The 24,511-nt window shown below is 43.4% G+C and overlaps 1 long non-coding RNA gene across 6 annotated transcripts in view; it reads left to right on the top strand.

Moving 5' to 3' along the window:
* LOC106039465 (uncharacterized) overlaps window positions 1-24,400 on the top strand; it is a 43,634-nt gene extending 19,234 nt beyond the window's left edge. For 2 of the 6 annotated variants that reach the window (XR_007164581.2, XR_010833247.1), the window contains exons 4-6: window positions 14,982-15,199; window positions 20,960-21,075; window positions 21,654-24,347. This is a non-coding gene — a long non-coding RNA (uncharacterized lncRNA). Of the gene's footprint in view, window positions 1-12,012; window positions 15,200-20,959; window positions 21,076-21,653 lie in introns of all 6 variants that reach the window. The other 4 variants (XR_010833248.1, XR_010833246.1, XR_007164580.2 and 1 more) reach the window with 4 other exon arrangements.
* The last annotated feature ends 111 nt before the right edge of the window (window positions 24,401-24,511 follow it).

Genomic DNA, 24,511 nt, shown 5'->3' with positions numbered 1-24,511 from the left:
TGAGTATTCCTGCTGAATAACATGGCATAAGATCAGGGAAAAACCTGTTTACTACAGTATGGTCTAGTTTTCAGATCAAAACAGATTGCTGTACATTGGGTGTGAAACTTCCTAATGTTTTAGTAATGATTCTGGAAACTGTATGACTGACAGTGCCGTGCAAAGCACTGTCTGAGGTTATGTAAATCCCTATAAAGTAATCTAACCCCAAATCCTAATTGTGTAGCTGAGTGCTGTGAAGCCTAGGCAGTGACAGATTTTAAAACTATGCTGGTACCTTACATAAATACTCATACATACTCACAGTAACCGTGTCCTAAAGAGCTCTTTAGCTCTCCAAGAGGGTTGGTAGAAAGTGCTGTGACGGGCTGGTGGTGCTGCCTGGAGTGCTGCTGCTGCTCCTGGTTTCGCTGGCAAGAGCCAGGTCCCTGCGTCCTCTGAGCACAGCCAGAGCTGTGGCTCTCAGGTACATCCCTGGCAGAGAAATGATGCTGCTTCCAGCTCTGGCGCCCACTAAGAGGGAAAAGAGACCCTTCCCCTTGCTTCCTTGTGCAGGAACAATTACCACATGTTTAGAAATTCCACCCGGATGCTGCAGCCTTAGCTATGAATCTCAAAATATGTTTTAGATTTATTAGTGTCGTGCTGCTTCTGACACAAAGGATGTGAGGGACAAAGAGCAGCAGCTCCTGTGCTTGAAGGAAGCACATAAAAACCTGCCAGCACACTCGTAATTTCATGCTTCTAAATGTTGTTATCCAGACGCCATTGTACTTGTGACTAGTCTGCTTGCATTAACTCTGAGAAGTAAAATACTACCCGGTATTAAAGACGTGATAGTAGTGCAGGTGGCTAAAGTGCATCTAATGTTTCTGTGAGCACTCCTGTTAGCTCTTATAGCCTTGTCCTTCACGTGGCTTAAGACATAAAATTGAGTTTGCAGCATTAAAAATGTTCAGAAAGATGCGCTTTAGTAAATAATGTCTCCATTTTCAGTGTTTGAATAGGTATGTGAAGAGAAGGGGACCGAGTAAAGTCCATGTGACAGAGATCAGCGATAGAGATTTTTATAACTAATTTTTGCAGAATTGCCCAAGAATTACTGGCAAAATGTTTCTCATGTCCCCCAGGCTTCTCAAACTGGCTCAATTGCGCAGAAATAGTGGGACCTTTGAGTTTTGATCTGAAGTAAATTGAATTTTGCCTTTTTTTTTTTTTTTGAAATATTTTGAATCAGGGTCTTGAAGGACCCATGACATTTTTCAAACAGAACACTTGCTATATTTTTTTTTTGTTGTTGTGGCCCATCCCAGGCTAGGCAAGGAATCAGCGCTACGTCAGCATTTCCCACCTCGCCCCTCATGGAGGGAGCAGAGAGGGGTAGGGCAGGTGAGCAGGGGGAAGCAGTGTTAGGAGGAGGAAGTGACAGGAAATAGCAGAGGAAGGGAAGAGAGAGGAAAAAGCAGAAAAGGGAGAATCAAATAGAGATAAGGGAATGAAAATGAGAGGAGGGGAGAGAAGAAAAATGAAAATGGAAGGAAGGAGTGGGTAAAGAAGACTGATCTCAATAATTCTCAATCATCATCTTTCAGCCTGCTCCTCAGGTGGGAGCACAGTGTGGTTTGGAGCCCCCCAGTGCTGCCTTCAGTAGCTGTTCTCCGTTTTAGCTTGGCCAGAGGAAGGGGCTCACACAGGTCAACTGTGCCCAGGGCAGCCCCGTGAGCCGCTGGCTCCGTCTGGTGCTCGCCCACCTCCAGCTGCCCAAGATCTGCAAGGAACAGCAGCAAGCACTGGGTCCTGGTTAAATCTCAGCAGGTTTATCGCTTACAAAACCATCACAAAAGATGAAGTAATGTCCTGTCTGGACACATACTGGGCTCTAGGTCCTCCTTTTTTTTTCTTTTGTAAAAGGAGAGCTATCTGATGTGTTTTGTTAATGTCAAAAAACAGTTATTGTGATTTAGAGAAGCTAAGGGTTTAAAATAAAATATGCATTCAGTGCTTTCAAACAAAGATTTGGTGACAATCAGGTTACTCAAATGTGTGCACTTTTATCAAAGCCTGAAGTTTTTCTTTTAAGGTGTTTGTAGAATATCTCTTCTCTTATTGTGCCCTCTTACAATTACAGATGGAATGATGAAAACACGTGTTCCCATGCAATTATTTGCTGCTGCCTTATATAAAGCCAAAGCATAAATCAACTTCAATATGGAGTAAACTAATAGCATCATTGTGAAAGAGCAACCTGAAGAGCTTTGCCCTACTACTGCAAATGAAAGCAGACCTCAGCTGATGAGAGTAAGCCTCTGTAAAGAGAGGTTTAAGATGAGATGTGAAGGTGTTTGACTTGGCTTTCCCAGCCTGCTGAGAATGAATTTTGGAGTTGGGCTGGACAAGAGTTAAGAGCACATCTTCCATGTACCTTTGGCTTGTATTTTGGAGAGGCCGATATGCTGTCCTTGGGTCATCTGAAACATCAGCTGCCCTAACAGAGAAGAGCTGACTGGTGATAAATGCACTGATCCTATTTACGCATCGCTTTCCAACTCATCAAAGCAATTTTAAAATCAATATGTTACGTTTAACAGGGAGGCCATGCATTTCTCTCTGGGCAGGAATAACACGCCGGGTCTGCTAAGGGAGAATTAATGTTCAGGTGCAGTGTTTGGTACAAACCACAGAATATAAAGAATATTCCAGGAAAGCCATAAAGGGAGATGACGCTAAGATGGTTTCTGGGATGTTAGAAATACAGCTATGCTTGTGAGCTGCTGTGTGAGCTGGAGTGCAGTGGCTGAGCCTGGGCAATGCTGTGCGGATGGCAGGAGACATCCGCAGATGTCAGGAGTGCCGTGCTGAGTCCTGAGCAGCTCCTGCCATTTTAACGTGTGTAACGAGGCCAGGGGACAGCTTTGTGCAGCATTCATAACATAATGCAGCTGATGTACGTAAAGATGTCTGAGAGGGGAAGGCAGGTCTGCCAGCAGTGCTGTTGATACCACAGTGATCTGTCTGGGCCGGGGGCTGCCGATTCGAGTGCAGGATCAAGCCGCTGCGTTTTGAATGGGTTTGAGCTGTTCCTAAATAAAGCTTCATTAGTTAGGGTGGCACCGCTCTGTCTGCTTCCTACTGAGCAGCAGGAAGACAAAGAGAGCATCTACAATCGTAACAGTTTAACACAAATTGATTTAAAGCCTGGAATAATAGGAAGCTTAGAGAGCCTGGATGAGAGATGGTGTTGGGCAGAAACGGGTGGGAATGAAGAGGAGCAAAGCCCAACCAGCTGCAGACGAAGGAGGAGTGAATCTTCTCTTTTCGTCTGTTGGTTGAAGCACCACATCTGCAAGCAGATGTGGATGTTCATGATGCATCTAGGAAACTGTTCTCCATGACTTCATGACTTGTTTGTAGTGCCACGCTCTCAGCCCCAGGCAGACTGCCTGCATGGCCCTGGGCAAATGGGCACCCAGGGTCATTATGCAGATTCTGCCTTACTGTGTGCTCTGGTGAAAGGCTTGCTAATGGCTTCCAGCTTTCAGAGATTTCTGGTCTGTCCAAAATACTTAGGACTGCAATGTCTTAGACCTGTGCATGTCTTTTTGTCTTTTTTTTATTATTATTTATTGCTGAATATGAAGTAGTTTGGCTTTTATGATGTGTCTATGTATATGATTTTAGTAGCTTGGATTGATTTTATATATTTATGGTGAAAATAACAGCTGCTTAAAAATTGATTATCGATCATAGGAGGACACTAGATGTTTTTAATCTTCAGAGGCAGAATTACAAATTATTAGGTGATATAAAGTATTTTATTTAAAGGCATTTTATTAAAAACACTTCATCTACCATTTACAGAAAGGGAATACATTGTGTTTCTTTATGTGAGGTCTCACAGAAAAACATGGTGGGACTTAGCCCTTGTCACTCAGTAACTGCACTGATGTTAATAAGACAAGATTAGATTCTTTCCAAATTGCATAAAACACTGAAAGATTCAAAAGCAGGGGTTTGGAGAGCTGTAGCATTCCAATTGCAGCGGATAAACTATCTGCAGAAGTTGCAATCTGTTTGCACACACACACACAAATCGTTCTAGTTTTCTACTGAAAATTTATGACTACTGTCGTGTATGCCATATATAGCACGTCTGATCGTGTATGTAAATGTACATATATTTACACAACAACGTGTATACACATGTATATAGTGTGTATATACATACACACTATTGTGTTTTGAAAATCCAAAGGCTGCGTTAGACCATGCAGCAGGTGCCTTTTTGGTGCATGCGGAGCAGTGCCTGTCCCAGCCTCCCCGAGGGTCTGCTCGGCACGAGGCTCTGCCAGGCCCTGGGCATGAGGGGCTGCAGCAGAGGCTCCCTCCCTTTATTTCTTGTGACCAGGTGCCTGAATATGGGGGCTGCTTACACGCTCTGGAGTAGCGGCTGTACCAGGTGTGCGGATGGGGACGTGAGGCTGGCAGGCCGAGCCTCGTGAATCAGGTAGAAGAGAGGCCTTCAGCACGGGGTCTGCACTCTCTGTCAGTGCTGGGGCTGAGCAGGAAACTGGTTCCTCCCTGGGTGAAGTTGACCAAAGAGACACGATGTGCTCCAGGAGGCCGGTGGGGCTGCGGGAATGCCAGACGCCTTTGCCATTAACCTGCTCTCCTTGAGCTGGCTCAGGAGCTGTATAGTTCACCTGGGTAAATCCCATCCTTTCAAAAGGCAGCAGAACTACCACCATTATGATGTTCTGACGAAGCAAAATATTTTTGTTGCTGCAAAGGTTTAATTCGTGTGCAGCCATGCTTCCCCCTTAGGATGTCAAAGAAAGGGGCTGTGCTGGTGCTGCGCTGCCCGCCTTGCCCCGATGACAAAGTGCTCCCGCTGCAGAAGTCACCTTCTGCGTTCAGCCGAGCTCGACTGGAGTTGTCCCTGTGGCTGTGCTGCTGAGGGACTCTGAAGGCAGTTGCGGGTGCAGAGCCATGGCGCCGTATTTCAAGCGATAATAAAAACTCCTCGGATAAATTGAGGGAGCGTGGCTTTCTGCCGCAGCACGCTGGGGGCACGTAAGCCAGTCTATCATTGTGCGAAGGCAGCAGATGCAGTCGGTGCTCGGAGGAAATGGTTCATGACCCGATGATGTTTCCCAAGGGGTGCAGCCAGGAAACAAAGAGGCGCAGGGGGCTCCTGGGGTGGGAGCAGCACCGAGGGGAGGGCAAGGGAAGCAGCAGGCGAGGACAATGGGAGGAGCGAGCAGGAAGGCACAGCCCAAGCCGAGAAGCCCTTTTTGCTTCAGGCTGTGTGGCTGGACGCAGTGCTCTGGATGCTGGGTGGGATGCTCACTGCACAAGCTTATTGAAGGTGATCCCTGGGAAAGCACGCATTGATGGGGTGCTGCCAGAGTATTTTAGTCCATGTGCAACCCGTGCTGAGAATAGGGGAGCACTGGTGTGAAGCACTGCCTGGCTGCGGGTCCAGGGCAGGCAGCCAGGGTGCTCCCCAGGGGCTGTACCCTGAGGAAGGACACCACGAGGCTGAGAGGAGAAGCTGGACTGGCCTTGGGTAAATCCTCAGTTGTGTCCCTGTCCTCAGCTGGTGTCACGGCTGTGGAGGAAACACCTGGTGGTGGTGGACCAGAGACAGAGTGGCCCCTGGGCTGTCCGCACCTCTGCACCCATCCCACAGCTGTCACCCGGGCAGACGTGGCCATGCCGGTATGTGGGTGAAAGCAAACCCTATGCAGCCGTGGGCCACAGCATGTCACCCCAGTACCGGCCCTGTGCTCCCCCCTTCAGGGCTCATTTGTTGGCACTTTTGCTCCAGCTGGGTGTTTGGCCCCGTTGTGTTTGCATCAGACAAATCCAGCCCAGCTGTGCTGGTGCAAAGGAGCAAATAGTTTCAGAAAACAACTGTAAGATAAAGATGTAACAAACAAAGATAAAAATGCTGCTAACAAGCCTCATTGATGGTGACATTATTTGCAAATAGCACTTGGAGATTAAAAAAAAAAAAAGTGAAATAAAGCAGCTTTTCTCTGAACCTGTCTGCGCTAAAGCCACACCCTTGCTCAGTCCCCACCTGATGCTGGTTTTCCTGTCCCCACACAAAGCTGCGGCTGTGTGGGTGCCTGCTGGGGCCTGGGATGTCCCCACGAGGAGGGTGAGCTCAGTGGAAGAGGGACAGCGAGGGCTGTGCTGGTGTGCTGCTGTGGTGCCAGGCAGGGCTCACCCCACACCGAGGGTAGGTCCCCAGTCCTTCGGCTTGAGCATGTGTTGGAGCGTGTGCGTGTGCTGAGCCTGGGACACATTGCTGTGGTGCTGCATCTTCTCATGGGTAGTCACGGTGTTCCCTGCTGCCCTGTGACTTGCAATACCTATTTTATTATTTACACAAACTCATGTTCTTGCTGTCCTTGGGGAATTTCACCCAAGTAAGCGCTGAGCTACTTCACCTCCCTGTGAATCCATAAACACAAACACCTTGGATGTAGTTTTTCTGCTACTGTGGTCTCTATTATTCACTTTGGCAAGGTCCTTTTTAAAGAAGCTAATAAACCTGTCACGACAAGTCCATCAAATCTCAGCAGGATGCTTCTTTCACTTCTGAGGCTCCTTTCATAACCAGCCTGCATGCTGGCACCATTCGTTAGAAGCATCCGGCCAGCTTTGTTCTTTAGCATTATTGTGCAATGCTTTTTTTTTTTCGTGGTACCTGAAGCTCATAAGACAACTATCAGTTTGCCTCCTGATGGGGGAGAAGGCGTTTGTATTGTGTTTCATGTCTCGCGTCTCTGAAAAGGACTAGAAAACATAAGCACAGTAACTTGTGGGTTTTCTGTCTTAGAGAATTAGGATGTCTTTGCATTACTGAGCAGGCAAACATTGAGCAGCGCTTGATCAATAAGAGGCATTGCCAGAGGTCTGGTGTAGTCTACAGCAGCCAGCGGTAAGTGTTGCTATAGGCTATGGAACTAGGAATATAAAATGTCGAATGGCAGTAATAATTCATGCATCCTGGGACATATAAAACCAACAGTATGTCAATAGCTGTGGCATGCTCTGCAGAAAACATGCAGGATTTAGATATCGCAGGAGCCTGTGTTTTACTTTAAACCACACTTTCCTTGGTGAAATATAGACTTTCCCTATTTGTTAAAAGCATTTATTTTCAGTTTAATGTCGCTGCTTTTCTATTAAGATTCTAAGAGATGTGCAGCTCAGAAGGGGTCCTGAGATCCAGAGATTCGTAAAGCAAAATACATGTATTTATTGAAGAAAACCACATAAAAGACTTGTAAAACAGGGTGCAATAGTATTTGAAATTCATGGACCATTTCGGCATTCATAAAAGCATATATGGTTCTCATGTTGGCTTTACTGGGGATTGGACTGTGCTGGCTGGGTTACCCAGGAGATATCTGTCATTCCCTGTGTGAAGCTCATTCCAACCACTTTGTATTTTACTTGGAAAGTGAAATATCTTGTGAAATAAGTGAGAACTTCTCCAGTATTCATCCTCCTAAAAATACTTCAGAATAATTAATATTGCTTGACTCTTGTGAAAAGATACTAAAGAGGGTGAACTATTGCGTCTGGGAGGCTACGGTAGGCATCAGAATAAAGACTGCATCCATCTGATACTGGGTCTCCTCTGTGCCACTGCTGCTTGGGAACATAGACTTCATGAGTGCTATTTTACCTGCTAAGGCTCCCACAAAAATTCTTCACATGAAACTTTAATGAGAAAAGGGGAAAAAAAATGTTCAAGCAGACCCTTTCTAGTGCTTTCAGCTGTGTGCTCTTATGCACCCTAGCCGCGTGTTGCCAGGCCTCAATTTCGCTAAATCTGCCTGGAAGTAGAAAGGCAAAACAGAGAAGTTGCTTGTCACTCATGATTATATGAATATGGACCTTAACATACAGGTAATACTTCTAAAAGAATTCAAAATATTAACAACAACAACAAAAAAAAGGCAAGAAAGGCATCACAAAGGAACCCACCATGCATTATTTAAATCTTCTCTGAAGCTGAGGGCTGAAACGCATCCGCATCGTCTGCTCTTCCAAGTGACAACGATCCCTCCGCTGGAGGGCTGGTGGTCCCGGCTCCCAGTTGTCTACTCTGCAATATATATTTTTTAAAGCACAGATTCAAACAATAATTAAACATCTTATATATAATTTCTACGTTTTGAAGACCGCAAAGAGATTTAAGTGCAGTGGACTATATCTATACAAATAGGCACTAATAGATATTTCAGCACATCTTGCTGAAGCAGATGTTAAATAAAAAATAAAAATAAAATTAAGCCCGCTAACTCTCTGAGACATATGAAAGGGATGTCTTTGTTCTGAGCAGAGCGAGTTGGCTCGTTCTGCTCCTTCGGCTTGGTTCGAGGAGGATGTGTTTTGCAGTCCTCCCATGATACTTGGCAAATTTAAAGCTGTCACTGTTGATCCTGCTTCTCTTTGTATTAAAAGAATGTCTGTGGTGTTTATATTATGGGGGAAAATGCTATTTCTACTGATTGTATTTTCATTGTCTCTTTTCTTATGACTGTACTGTTTGCCAGCAGCTGAGGGGCCACTTTGATGCTTGCTCTGATGCCATGGTTTATTGTGTAGCACAGTTGAGCCTAGGGTTTTCCCTTCTCATCAGAGCTGACATACTGGGTAAAAAATAAAGCTTTTATTTAATTATGGTTATCTCATAAAGTCTGCATTTGTTATAACTGATAGGGTGCTGGAAACCAAAGTTTGTAAATACCTATGTATGTTCTGGTTTGTTTCTAATCCCAGTGTTGTTTTGCCTGCTTCTGTTCCTCACCCTGACCATACACATGAGCAGGCTTGCAAACCTGTTTTTGGAGTGAAGATAGCAGGAATACGTGCATGCTACAGCCTCCACTTTGTTCACTGTTCCTGCTTAAAGGGATTAGCATCCAATGAAAGAAAACGAATGAACCTTGTTTCAGGAATTCACTCAGGGAAGGGAGTAGCCAAAATAAGCAGAGCCTTGGTGCTGGTGGCAGAGACAGAAGCAGCTTATCTGGGTTCAGGTGTGTGGCGTGATGCCTGCCTCTGCCTTGCTGCTGCGAGAGGTGTACGGGTTCACCCTGGGTGCTGGTGTGTGTGGTCTGACCCTCAGGTACCCACAGAAAGATGCTTGCTGGCCCCGTTCCCCACCCCTCTGCTGAGCCCATGCTGCATGTCCTTGTGGTGATGCCAGGCAGAATTTGAGCAATATCCACTTGAATGTAGCTATTCCTTTTCTTCCTGGGTCTCACAGCTATTTGCAAGCTGATGAGAAACCATTTTGTCTCCATTTTGCAGATGGAAAAGGAGGGACTTCAAGAGACTGTGTGATTTGTCTGGGATGATGCAGCAAATCAATGGGGGGGGGGGGGGAAGGATCAGGCCACTCCATGCCATTTAGGGGTGCCTTTAACTGCCCCAGGGGCTTCCTAGGGGAAGGTATTCCAGTTCCCAAAGAGACAGCTTCTATCACAGGAGTGTTCCTCCATTATTTCTGTCAGAGTATTGCTGCTAACAGCGGAGAAATGCGAAATGTATTATTCATCTCTCCTACTTATAAAATCAATACCTATGAAAATACAAATACAATTTAAATCAAAGGGCACTTGTTCAGTGCAGATCCTACTAATTAGGTATGATTTCCCAACAATTTCTTAAATTATTTATCCAAAAGATGGGTAGCAGGCAATTTATGTGCCCCAGAGTGAATATTATAAACCTCTTGTCATGATACAGCAAATGTGAAATGTACTGCAATGCAATATGATTTGTAACCCTGATGAACTAATGCAATATCAATAGACATCAATCTGTGGAAAAAATCTGTCTCGTTATAACATCTAACGAGATACGTTGAAAGCCAATAACCTTGTGAAATGGACATGCCTTGGTGAAGGATACAGATTGTGCTGCTAGGAATCAATTAAGACTGTAATACCCACCTGTGATGGAAGTTACTAAGCCACCACCACCAAAAAAGAGGTTTACATCATGCACAGACGTCCATCATGAAAGCAGCTCCTTCTTGGCTGGCGGCTGGCTCTCTGAGCAATTCCACTGTCATATTTAGGCCTTTTTTCTCATGCTGGCATTGCATATTCTAGTTCCAGAGTCAACATCTAAGCAATATTTCTCCCATATCTGGTTAATGACAATTTAAAAAAAAATCAAAAAGAAGAACAAACGGTTTTGAAGATTTTTGTGTACAAACTAGGAGGCAGATCTGTAAAATGAAGGGTCTACATTTGCTAGTCAATAACGTAGACCAATGCTCCACAATTTTTAATCATAAGGACTTTTCTTACGCAGCTCCTTTGGGTATTTATTTTCAAATATAAACTCCCATTCGTATAGTAGGTCTTAAAAATTCAAGCTCACAAGCCACCCAGCAACTGAAAATCCTTAATTGCATTACATAAATGTATCTACTCACCAAGTTGTTTTCTGTCGATGATTGAAAAGAAGTCTGAAATATTAGGCATTACCATTCAGATCTTAAACCTCTCCTCAGCACCTTCCTCTACAGCCATTGTAGCGACCAGGCTGCTGAAAAAGGCAACAGGATCTTGAGCAAAAAGCTGGAGTCGTCCAAAGTGCCAGCACATTTCGGTTACTGCAGCAGCCTGTGATCTTACTGCACCTTTGGCAGTACTTAGAGGGAAGCAAGGCAAAGCCATAACTTGGGATTTCATGGCATTTTAAAGTACAAGTCAGAATTTTAATGGTATTTAAACCTTCCTTATTAGTAGTACAATAAGTGTCTTTCAGCTAGTATTCAGCAAATTCCTTCCTGGTGGTCTGTAAAAGGCAGTTCTGAAAGTCACAGAGCTGGAGACTGAATGTGGGGTACATGGCCAGCTCGGGAGTGGGTCGCTGTGCTTGATCTGATGGGAGGACTTGGAGCATCTGAGGAAGTGCTGCATTAAGGCAGTGCTACTGCTCTCCTTACCATGGGCTGTTCAGGTAGTAGTACAACGTATGAAGAAGTGTTGCGTGAATATGCTGGTTATGTAGGATTAGTTCATCATCATTCAGCTCTTCTTGTATTATTACTGTTTTTAATTAATGGAGATTTGGAAAGTATTTGTCTGGCAGGTGTGAGAAAAAGGTTCAGTCCCAGAGTGTTTATGTTAGGAATTCTAGGTACATCAAATGAAGAGACAGTCCTGTGATAATGTTTTGCACTTTCTCATCCCATTCTTATTTAAATTAGAACAAGCTATCTGGAAGGAACATCAAACATTGCAACTACTGTTTAGTGGTATTTTCATTTCCTTGTCCTGCCTAATTTCTTTCAGACATATTTAAAAAGTGTGTGTTTGTACATTAGTGACTGCAAAGGTTACCTAAATTAACACCACAGGCTAATTTTGTTTTAAATGGAGGGAGGAGCACATCTGTTTCAAACAGCTTTGTAATATGCCTTTCGTGAGTTCAAATCACATATAGTAATGACCACTTAAGGGAGCCGCGACATGCACAACTTATTTGCAATAGTTTTAACCAGTGCAGCTATAAAACAGCACTAACATTTTGGTGCATTGAAATAGGTTCCTTCTTTCCTCTCCCCTTGAAAATTCAGCCTATGTCACTGTTTAATGGATACCAAAGATGAGTTTGTGTTCCTCCCCACAGCAGATGTGTTATTTGCTGTAGAACTGTTTGGTTATATCTTTTATATTTTGTATTCATCTCCCTTAGAAAGAGGCATGAAATGTTTTGTAGTTGTAATTAACGTTATTTTTCAGCCAGGAATTGTTATAATTATATAGCACTATAAATATAATTGAGATAACTCTCTAGATCATATCTCTGGATTGAATTTAGGGGTTAAAAGTGTTGCTGTTCATCACACCTGCTTAGGAAGGATATAGTTTGGAAATGATCACAAACCTCATACCTCATGCAAGCCTAGATCAAATGGCTTACGTAAATAGAGAAATATGCCTTTTTCCATTGCTGTCCTTTCTACAGATAAGGATGTGTACAGCCTGCAGGTATCTACAGTGGGCAAACTGAAAGTAAACAAATAGAAATGTGTTCAACTGAGAAATTTCTATCGTAAACGATTTTGCTTTAAAATGTGGAAGGATCAAAGAAATGCTTTGCAGAATAGATCCTCCATCTCAGGGAGGAGGCAGAGGACTGCAGTGGTACTGTCTGGCCTCTCTTGCAGTAGCAGGGGCTCTCCATCTGTAATGCACCTCTCCTGTGGTACGGGAAAGCGCTGTTAACATTCATTTTTCAAAGGGAGAGCTGCGACATGGACAGAAATTAAGCAACCTGTCCATACAAATAAGGGAATTCTTTAAAAGAAAAGGATTTGAAGAAAGCTGTGTGAGGCTGGGGCTAACACCCTAAACCATTAGCCAATCCTTGCAAAATTTATGTTGCCAAGTCTGTTGCCACTGAAATCTGAAAGCAAATATTAGCAGCCAAGAACATCATGCTAATTAATTGCCTCAGGAGGACACAATTTCCAAGATCTAATGAAAGATGGAATCCAGCTCCCATATGTCCCGCTTTATAGCCCAAGAAAATGTGCCTGTATTTTTTGTAGAAAGAGTGAGCAATGTCCAACTACACGTCTCTCAGCTGAATAAAGCTAATCACCAGGCCCAGAGACAGAAATAGCCGTTCATCAGCAACCGGACTGAAAAGCCAAACCAGGATCTGTCACTGAAGAACCATTTTGATTTACCATGTTAAAGGCAGCTTCAGAAGGTGATAACCGAGCACCTCTCTGCTTTTGTGTTAGGACAACAGTACCCAATACTGTGCATGTAGCTACTCTGCAACCTTGCCAGTTCATTTAAAATAACAATAAAAAGTAAGAGTTAACACGCCATATTCTCGACAAAATATGGGAAAGAAGACAGAGGTCTCCATATCAATCAAGTCAACAGTATGTGCCAGCACTACCTTGCTTGTTCTTGCTTGAACTTGAAATTGCTGTAAATGGGATGTTCGTACCAGAAGGACGTGTAGCTGCAGGGGAACGGTAAGGGCTGCAGAGAGAGGTGTCCTTATGGGAGCATGTCCATGTCTTGAATGTGGATATCCTGTCCTGGCGTGGCTCTCAAATTTGATCTCTAGAGGCACATGGACTGTATTACCACAGCAGTTCAGACCCGGATTCTCAGGGTCGTCAGGGAGCCTCACACAGAGCGGACCAGGAGGCCCCATGCAAACTGGGAAGTGATGGGACTGTGGAGCAGGATTTGCCAGACATCAGTGTACACCCCAGTGTACACCCCAGCATCAGTTCATCCACCCAAACGCTGCTAGTGTTTGTTAAATGGTCAATTTTTGGGAACACTGAAAGTTTTCACCTTCCTCTGTCATCCTTTATATATGATACATGCAGAACTGATGATCTGAAAAGAGTATCTCAACACCACGTTTAGTGGAAATGGGCACAGTGAAAGCAGGCACAAATTGCACAGCAAAGTTTTACCTTAAGTACTGAAGAAAATATATTTTATTCTGTCTACGTCGGGATTAAAGAGAAAAAAAAAGTCAAGGTAAGTAACTGTAACACACCAGCCGTTGTTCATTTCTTCAAGATCTCTCTGGTTTGTAGAGAATAATGGTATTTCTGAACTTCAACAACTTCCACACAGGAAGGTGCATCATTTTGACGGGCCTCAGTAAAATATTTAAAATCATAAGGGTGGCCATTATGCAGCATGTGGGATAAAGTTAGACACAGGGTAGTTTTCTGAAATTGGGCTTTAATTTCACACTAGATTTTAGGTGACACAAAACTCCAGAGGCATTCCTGGTACTACTCCCTAAGGAATGAGATCAGCACTTATGAGTACGTGTTTTGATGACACAGCTCAGAAAATTAAAGTGATTTTTATTATGGAAGGATCAAGGTGATAAGAAGCATGTAATACATGAACAACTCTCAGTCAGACAAGCCAAGAAAGGTCATAATCCATTATATTAATGTTATAAATGTTATCACAAATTGATAGCAGGATGGTAAACTGGTATTCTTGCACTTTTTGTTGTTGTTTTAAAGCATTGCTGTTCTTAAACTTCACTCTGTCCTTGTAAGACAAGTTTAATTTTTCCTCTCAGAATAAAGGACCTTAAAGATTTTCAACATAACGTAAGTAACATTTACATGGAGGTTAGAAAAGCTGTTTTATTTTTTTATTATTTTTTTTTTACTTTTTAAAGTAACTGGCTGAAGTGTGTCAGCAGAATCCAAGACACCATGCACGGATGAGGGAGGAGAAACCAGCAATGCGATAATTCCAGGCTGTTTGGATGCTGTCCACCATTAGTTTATTTGAACCTTAGCCCCTTACTTTATAGGGCATCTATAAAGCAGGCAAGATTTATCACACTTTCAAAAGGTGTCCTGATGACAGTGACGTTATGGGCCCTGCTCTCTAGAGCCAGCTGCTGTCTTACAGCTCCTAAATTCTCACTGCTGTTCACCAAAAAATCTGCACTGTGACTGCTGATCAGTCCAGATCCTCATTTGTTGTGTTTACTTAGGATCCTTAGATCCTCCAGGATCTCCAATGATTTCTAGACCCTAAGGGAGACAGATGTTTAGCTGGAGCAGCACATGCAGTGCAGCAGCAGCAACCACCTTCGCTTTTGGGGGTGGGTGCAGCAGAGGAGCCCTGGTATGCAGGGGAGTGCCTTTGCTGGAGAATTTACCTGGGGACCTTCCTGGGGCCTTTCAGATGTCCACAGGGATCTGAGCAATGCCCTCGGGAGGAGGCAGCCCAGTGGCTGTCAGCAGCACACAGCTCCTGGAATTACCCCAGCCCTTCTCACCAGGGGCTGCGACAGCACAGTGCGTCTGAGGAGGCTTTCTTCTCAGCAGCACCACTGCCCGGGGGGCTGCATCTACTGCTGACCAGTTAAGGGCCAGGAGTAGATCGTTGCCACCTCACATAAATCTGTTCCCACCACAGGCTCCCAAGAGAGGGTGAGGGGTGACCTCTGAGCCCCTCCAAAACCAAAGCCTCATGTCCACGCTCGCTAAATTTACCAGTTCTACAAGGGAATTACATCCTGCTGGAGCATGGACACATCGGAGGAGAAGCAGCAGCCCAGCTAGCACCGGACAGCTTGGTTTCTGGCACCTGGGGGAGCGGTATCACGAACTCCAGAAATGAAAGAGAAATTGGAGGTGAGTTACCACTTCTTGTGTCCAAGGGGAACAGCAGGGTGAGTACTTCTGGAAAGTGCTGTGCTGTATTTACTGAGCACATCAGACAAAAGCCATGGTTTTATGTCGGACTTAAAATTCAGCATTTCCAGCAGACTCATGCTGATGCACGGGTGCGATAACATTGACGCAGGCAGGAGACAGCCACCAGTGAGTCACCACCCGGCTTCCTCCAGACCTGGGTGCCTGCGGTAGGCATCCCGTGGTTCTGCTGCTCTGGCCTGTAAACATCCCTGATCTAGTCTAGCTTGTACAATCTACAGATAAACCGTGTTTGTACCGTGCAGGCAAATGTTCAAAGTGAAACCAATATGGGCAAACACGAACTGTCGAAGATACTGCAAAGCGTTACTTCAAGTGTGTGCATAATGCCTGGAACCACAAGCAGGAAAATACATTTACAGACTATCAAATTATCTTGGGATAATAGTGTAGTGCTTTTCACTGCTGTACTGTGTGTTCTGATAGCCAAGCAAATAATACTACAGCTGGAAGAGGACCAGAATTTCAAAGCGGGGAGGTTTTATAAGCAGAGTGCTTCCAAAAGAGCGACTATTTTTTTGTGTGTTATTTTTGGGTTATGTTAAAAACAAATATGGTTATTTTTATGACTCGGAACTGCACAGAGTAACACCCTATGATAAACAAAACCTTTAGACAGTTTCTCTACTTTATAACATAACCTGCGAAGTGCTTCGTTGCTCGTGTGAAATTACTTCTCTCTGCAACAATATTCTTTTGATCAAATGTGTTTTCAGAACTGGCACAAACAAATAAAGTAGCTAAACAACTATAGCAGTTTGCAGGCAGAAGTGGTTTGAATATAAATTTTTTCAAGCACGTTATTTGAGAAAACAGTTCCCTTTGAAATTTTGGGCTACAGATATATTCTGTAGTGCTGTTTATGATCTCTTTAGAAGCGTGTGACACCCAAAGTGCTTTTAGGATGCTCCAAGGTATATCAAAGAGCATTAACTTCAGTACAGCTGGGAATGTCCCCAGATTCACTTATAAATACATATTTCTTATATACTGTATGTTAACTACAGTTAACATAGACTTGGTCACTGAGAATAATCCTCAGAGTAAGCCTATTAGGTGAGATTTAGCATCTACATGTTTCTGCTCACATCTGCTTGCTTGACATATGTAATCTGCCTGGATGTCACAGTTTACATCCTATTTTCATTGGAGGATAATGAAACTTGATCGGTGTCTTCATCTCCTTCTCTGGCTCTCTAAGAAATATTTCTGCTTGTCAGCTCCTCCTTACCAGCACTCTTTGGCATGAACCTTAGCCAGGTCCTTTATTAAAGTGGAGTACATGCAAAGCTTGCAAGCAATCAAACAATTGATCATTGTTTGTGCAAAAAGGGTGCAGCAGTGTTACTTCAAAGACAGTAAGAAAGTAAAGGTGGTATCATAATTTCCTAAACTGGATTTTCTGTACTTTTTCTCTCATGAAGTTCTGATATATTACTATTTTGACAGCAGCAGCTTTCTGAAGACTTATGTTTCCTTTTAATTCTTACAAAACTTAACTGCAACCACTTCAGTAATTTTAGAACAGCTTAGTCCGAGAGGTAAATTAAAATTAGGGAAAATTAGACCGTTTCTAATGAGGTGGTTATTACACTGAATAATGATGATTATTGGTTCTGCTTAATAAAACTGTCAGCTAGTGCAAAATATATATTAAGTTAAATTACATTACATTATATTTCGATCAACTCAGAAATTCAGTGCCTTGCTTTCCCACAAACCACGGGCATAACAAAATGTTAGACAGTGCTTCCTTTTCCAAGTAGTTTGAAACGTGAAGCTTTCAAATGCATCCCTTTAAAGCCCTGATTTAAGGCCCATTAGATGCAATGCGGTGAGGATTCATGCTGACTGCAGTGCCGTGTGGGCCAGGACTTCACTAAAGCTAGTGTGCTCTTCTACTGTCTGTGCTAAATATCTGCATAGTACTGTTGTGGCAGATATTTCACAGTATTCTTAGCCTGATAAAGAAAAATCTTTTTGTCACATGCTTCCAGCTCCCTTCCTCACCAACCTCATTGCTTGCCAGTTCCCCAGCTCTTCCCTTTTTTTCCATTTACCTGGCAAATTCTGAAGTGGACTTCAGGAATTCTGAAGTGGACTTCAGGAGGTGAACTATACTTTTTATTCCCAGGTGAAAGCAATGGGAAAGATTATCTATTAGCTAAAAATCCAATTCTGCTGTACAGAACTGGATGTTGGAGCCCCAGACACTGGGAGGTGAAGCAGCTCAGAGACGTGGCTGGCCAGGGAATCTGAATGATCGGTACTTCTGTACTTAAGAGCAGGAGATGATATCAGGGTGCCATCAGCAAGGACTGCTGTGCTGTGAGGTGAGCGGCGTCCCTTTGGGATGGTGACTGCCTGCCTCTGCATCATCAGACTGGCGGCAGTAAACCTCCAAGGGGAAAGAGAAAGGCAGGGGAAGCCCAGAGACCATGCCTGCTACCATGCCTCTGCTGCGCAGGGAGTCATCTAGAGGGACAGATTCCTGTGGAATGCTTTGATGTAAACTAAGCCACGTTTTTCTTACAGAAAAGGTGTTTGCTATATCTACAGTTGCAATATAACTTATAGATTTTGAGAGATTAAACAAGCGGTAATGACTGCATGACTGGATACACACCTATACCTATCGACTGTGAGCTAGGGCATGGAGGCGAGCAAGTCCTTACTTGGTGCACCATGAAAGCTGGAGAAGCACAGATTTTCCAATATAATTTTATTTCTTTGAGAGTGCAATTGCTCTTACAAACAGCAATGTGTTATCTCAAATGAGGATGATAACGTGGTTAATAAGTTGCAGCACATGTGGTTATAAGGTTTTTATCATGCTTTGAAACATTTAGTAATCAACAAGATTCCTCCTTTTATGAAGCCCATTTTGTAGAGTTCCATAAACAAGGTTCAACAGTCACAATTTCATTAGCATTATATTGTTGCCATGGTAATGTGGTACCAATTCAATTGATGGGCTTTTCATCCTGGGCTTATTATAGAATTGCTGTTCTTGTCAAGATACATCTATATGGAAACAGCAAACAGACTTTATAATCTGAATGTTAGCACAAAATTGCATCATATGCTAATTTGGATAGCAACATATCATGTTTTTGGCATCAGACCCAGAAATCATCAGAGACAAGATAGAAGTTACTGAACATCATACATGGCAAAGTCTCATTCCAAAACTGGGAAAATTATTTTCATTGTTTGGTGCAGTATCTGCATTTGTTATCACAAAACTGCTGGCTCTGCTGTGACCGTTCTGGGCAGTGCTGCTGGGGGGACAAAGTATTGCAGGTGGTAATATCAAAGGAAAAAAAGCAGCAACAAATGCTGAAGAACAAAACGTGAGCTGAAGAGATGTTGGTCCTTCTCCTGGTCACGTGTTCTGCAGCATGCTTTGGGGGAATCGCTGCCAAATTCAATGCCTTGGTTTCCTTGTCTGTAAAATGGGGAAAATGACCCCTCTCCCTCTGTGCAGAGCACCTGGTGTATACCCAGTGACAAGTGATATTCTGTACCGCTAAACATTGTTATTAAGTGAAGTAGCAATATTTTTAACAGCTCCAGGAAAATACACTGCAGAGATCTACAATTTGAGAAATGTCACTGGAGAATCTGGACTCACCCAGTGAAACACGGAAGAGTTGGCAGCGCGAGCGTGCAACAGAACATATGCACTTATGGAGGAGAGGAGAGATATTCACCTCATTAAAAATCATGACAGTTTGTAGGTGTTTTTGTTTTTTTTTTTTTTTAAATAAAGAATGTTGTAGGCCACAGGGGAAGTTGCTGCAGCAATCTGAGCAAGAAGAGCAACAATATAATATAAGGCAACAGCAGGGTGGCTTGTTTATTGTATATAGAAACATTTTCTTGTATTTTTTCACTGTTTTGTTGATGATTGTTTCCTATTTAGGTAGGAAATACCTTTTTCCATCCTGACTCACAACGTTCAGTCTATCATTTCTTAGTTTAATCATGTTGCGTCCTTTACAGCAGCAAGGGTAAATTATAGACAAGATAGTATTCAGTATAATCAAAGATGTGTTCCACTTTATATGATAAGTTCTGTCTGATTTACAAAGGCAGTATCTTCTCCAGCTGAGCAAGGAAAGACAGACCTTCACTTGCAGATAAAAAAACACCTCAGAGGAGAGGCTTTTCCTCCATTAGCATCCTATTGTTCATATAAAAAAATAACCATTGTTACTGCTCTTATCTGTCTATTTGCTTTTACAATGGTATACTCGGAGGACCCAGATGAGACTGGGACCTACTTATGCCAAGCACAGCAAAAACACATGGAGCCATGGTCTCCTTCTTTATACAGTTTATAAGCTGAAGAGCCAGAAGAATGGCGAGAGGAGTAAGTGACTGGCTCAGGGCTGGTGGAGGCGGCAGCGGCAGAAGCAGAGCAAGTCCCCAGCCCAGATCCCTTTGACTGGGACACCTGTCTGACAGGGGGACGGAAATACTCTGCCAAATTCTGAGGATTCAGGGTCTAACTCGTACACCCAGCCACGTTCTATCCCCTAATTTCAACAGCTGCATCTGTGCTGCTGAGCAGGGGCAGCCTGAGGCAAGGCTTGCAGTCAGACGTGCAACCCACCCGTATTACCTATTAAAACACCTTCAGGCTGGCTTCAGGGCAACCCTGTTAATCCTCCCAGGGACAAAGACTCAGGAATACCCTATGTTTTCAAGCATGTTCAAGGGCACCAGGGTCATGGTACCTGCCAGAAGAATATTAATGGGTTCCAACACCACAGCCGAGGCAAGAGGGCTCAGGCTTTCTTCCTGTGCGGTAGTGACTTTCAAATCGAAGCCTGAACAGATGGAGGGCAGGGAGGGAGTAGGTTTTGGTCACAATGGCAAAAAAAAGTCAGTTTGCACATGAATGTGAAGGCTTTGATAAGGAACATACATGATGTCATAGATGAGAACAGCATTGGCTTAGAGTTTTTCTTGCTTTTTCCCTCTCCCTTAAAAATACTTGTCATGTAAAATGGTTAAACTCTGGGGGAGGAACGATTTGTCTTCTGATCAGTAAATAATTCCTTTTGCTGTTTGGTGCCTGCTGACTTTACTGCTGTTGCAACCTTTTAAAATGCTTCCACAAAATCTCATTAGATTTTAGCTTTATTTTATTTTATTTTATATTATTTTATTTTATTTTTGTTATTTTTTATTAAGGAGTGTCAGAAGAGTTTATAGTTATCCCGACTTAACTTTTTAATAGAAACTTCAAATGATATGCTATTGTGGATTTGATCTCATGTACATATTGGTAAGAATTCTGATTGGTAGTAAAATTTGGTAGCCATGGGTTTGTTGTCATCATATTATCGAATACCAAAGCTGGCAGCTTTACAATAGCAATATTACAGTAAGCCTCTATTTTGAACAGTGTTTTTGCACAGTGCCTGTGGTATTTGTGAAGACGAGGCTTTAGCACCCAGAAGTGATGCCCATTTTGATGGGAGCACGGGGCGTGGGCAGGGCCGGGGCCACGGTGTTGCCTTGGGAGCAGGGGGGCCAAGGCCAGAGCCACGGGTGGGCAGGGCCAGGCAGAGCAGCTCCCCTGGGTGGATTTAGGCACCTGTTCGTAAAAACAGGCTCTGCAGGGGTGGTCACAGCTGGTGGAGGTTTCAACCCGTCTCGATGTTGCAGCCTTGCAGCTGGCGTCTCCTGGACAGGCCCTCGCCACGCGTGGCCACCGCGGAAGCAGCAGAGCTGAGCTCTGAGGGACCTTCTGAAGCCGGCAGCTTCGGGGGCACCGCTGCAAGGTAGGGCCGCGTGAAACCCTGGGGATCCTCCGGCAGTGCAGCCATGCTGCCCGCGCCAGAAGCTCCCAGGTCCCACTGCAGAGCCCCGTGCGTCTGCTGCTCGGTGACCTTCCTGTGGGTGAGGGCAGCCAGACGCAGGCCGCCGCCTTACTAGCCTCAGCTGGGGCTGTTGTCGAGGTCTTCATAGACAGAGCCAAGAGGATGGGCAAGAAATAGTTTTATTCCTGCCACAACTTGTTTTCTCATTATTTCTTCCCACCTCCTTTTTACATTGCAGGCATTTTTTTTTACTTTCTACATAAACTAATGGGAAGAAATAATGTGCCCTGCTCTAGTAATTTGGTTTAAGTAATTTGTTTTAATTCTTATTGGGAGTGTTGGAAAGTGAGAGCTATTGATATATGCTTCACTTCTGAAGCGCTAGAAAAAAATACCAGAACAATTTCCTGCTGATGATGGTTTAGGTGTTCCTAGGGAGAGGAATGAGCCCAAAGGGCTGGGCACACACGGAGGATGGGAGCTGTCGGTGGAGTGTGTGACAGCAAAGCTGCTTTTGATCTATTCCTGTGATTTTCCAGGTGAGCCTCGGACCTGCCCATGGTTGGCACTGACTGACTTCGGCACCGCCACAGCAGACAGAGCGACATCCCACGTCCCCTGGGACCCTGACCCAGCTCCATGTCCAGCAGAGATGCCTGCGGTGCCGGTGCTGGCTTCGCCCTGCTCGCTGATGCCTGCCTGCCTCCTCCTGCCGGGCCACGGCTCGGCCCTGCCCCGTCCCCACGCACCGCGCCGCCTGGCATTTCCAGCCATCGCAACGTGCAGCGAAAATGCAATGTGAAACTGCTAGCATGGCATGAGCAGGCTGAGCTCAGTAGAAGTGCAATTAAATAAAAAGTCGTGCTGTAATACTGGGAGGCTGATTGGAACCACAAGATACCAGTGTCATATCCTGCGGCTTTTATGTTTGTAGATGCAGATTTTAGCCATTAGCATCTAGCTATCCAACAGATAACAACCAGAGGAAATGGACCTGGGGATCTCCAGTTGTGAAAAACAGATACATTTTTGCCAGTAAATTGTGGACCTGGTAAACTGCCAGAAGGAAACAATTGTTGAGATATGGAAGAATATGATCAGGCATTTAATATGTGTCAGCTTCTAACTATGTGTAACTTAAAGACACTCCCTGATTACTCACAATACATTTAAAACAGTATGTCAAGAGAACTCTGACACCAGAGAACCCTTGCGTGGCTCTGTTGCCAACTCCAAATTCAGGCAAGTAAATAAGTAGCAATCACAAGACACAACTGACGTATCTGTGTGAACAGTAACAAAACCTAGGGCAGGTATCAGGGTATCTAGGTGTGGGTAAAATGCTATGAGAAAAGAATGAGAAATAAGTAAAAAATACAGTAATGTAAAACATACCTGTTATTAACTTCTATAAAATCTTAACAGCTAGGATTTTTGAATGTGGTATTTAGACGAATGTAAAGAGAGCAACACATTGTGTTTTTCTCCAGAGCAAAATGAAATCGGCATAGAGAGCAAATTATAATACTTAATACTTCTAGGGCAAATTCCAGTTGAGGATCATGAAGTAATTTGAAAATATTAATGAATTAGCCTCACAGCTAGCTTTCAGGTAGATAATAATGATAATTATTACTACAAACAAATATTATCATTCTTGCTCTGAAATGAAAATTGAGGCACACAGATTTTATGTGTTTGTCCAAAGTGTTTCACTACTATAACCATCCTTCTCTAGAATTATTGTATGTGAAGCGTATCCTTTTCCAAATACTGTATGCGACATACTATTCAGTTTTTGAGCTCTAAAAGCCAAGCAGCTGAGCTTCCTTATGATACAGTGTCTGTGAACATCTTCATTTGCATTTGAATTCTCAAGCAGCAACAATCCTGCTTAAACGATATAAAGAAAAAAGGAATCATGAAAATCAGAGCAAAATCTGTCAAGGACCCATCTGTGAGTGGGTATCAGAATATCGCTAAGATGCTTTGAGGAACAAAGTTCACTCCAAGTCTAACACATAGTACTTTTTGTCTACAGAATTAATTCAAGATGGGTGAAATGAGGGCAAATAACATGAAAAACTGTTCCTCTACTGGCAAATGCAGGAAATTAGTATCTCTGCTGCAACAGTGATCTTGTATTTGGTCCATGCACACTTGCTTAAATACTAAAGGGTTTGCACGGCAAAATACTCAGCGTGCTCATGTCTCCTTTTGATGGGCATGCATACCTGCTGCTTCCTGAGGAGTGTTGGGGAGCAAGGGCTCTCTGGCCCTGGCAGGATGAGGACTTGGGTTATGGATGCTTGTGGCAAAAAGCAAGCTTTCATAGCCTGCTACCTGAAGCAGTGCGGAAACAAAAGGATAGACTCCATCCTGGTGTTGAAAATACTGCTAAAACCACATCTATTTCCTCCTGAACTGGAATGCATAAAAGTTAGGAACACCTATTGGTAGGCTATTTGTATCTCCTCTTCAGCATATAAATTCCTGAGAGCCTTCGTCTTAGCTCTTTGCTCTCACACATGCATATTTGGAATCATATTAACTACAAGAAATAGGAGAAAGCTGGCATTAACATTATTCTATTGCACCATATTATTTTTCCTTCAAATTTTCAACTGTTAGAGTATGCAAATGTTCAGTTAACTGGTCCTCATGTTTTCTCTTTATTGAATTGCTTTCACTATGGCAAATTCACTAATTTATTGAATTGCTTTCACTATGGCAAATAAATATTCATAAAGAAATGTGGACAATAAATCATTTCCAATAGTTCAAAGCCATTTTCGTTCTAGACTGCATATATATTCAGCTGTGACTTGCTTTTAATATTTCATTCAAAAGACAGACTTGTAGAAGGACAATAATGATAATGTGTCAAGTAGTAGTTAAAACAGGGGTTAATGATTAAAAACATTTTGATCTACATTGTGCTCTGTCAAACTCTTAATTTCCTGTGTTTGCTAAGATGACTTTCCACTTGCTTTCTATATAAAGTCAAAATAAACTTCTTTTGGAATACACTACACAGAAGAAAAGATTTCAACCCTGAGCTTGTGGGGTCCAGAGCCCTTGCCAGCTGTGGACTTTGGGTATATTTTCTCTACCACGTTAGCAAGACAAAACTTGGGCAGGCACTGTTCCTCCCACTCATGTTGTGACTTCTCTGGGAAATAGGCCCACACGCATGGCACAAGGCAACCAGGGGCCAGCCCAATGTGTAAAGGCAAACGTAACCTGTCTCACTGTTTAGATTTATGCTAAAAGCTGCAAAAGAAATGCAAGTTATAGATACGTGTAGTTTATACATTTTGGGGGTCTTGGTTCAAATCCAAGTATCAGAGATAATTCCTTGTCTCATTATGAGTTTTGGCCACCTAAATATACCCAC

The sequence above is a fragment of the Anser cygnoides genome, chromosome 8, assembly GCF_040182565.1.
Source record: "Anser cygnoides isolate HZ-2024a breed goose chromosome 8, Taihu_goose_T2T_genome, whole genome shotgun sequence".
In the NCBI taxonomy this organism is placed as follows: domain Eukaryota; kingdom Metazoa; phylum Chordata; class Aves; order Anseriformes; family Anatidae; genus Anser; species Anser cygnoides.
This window is presented reverse-complemented; position numbering and strand designations above follow the sequence as displayed.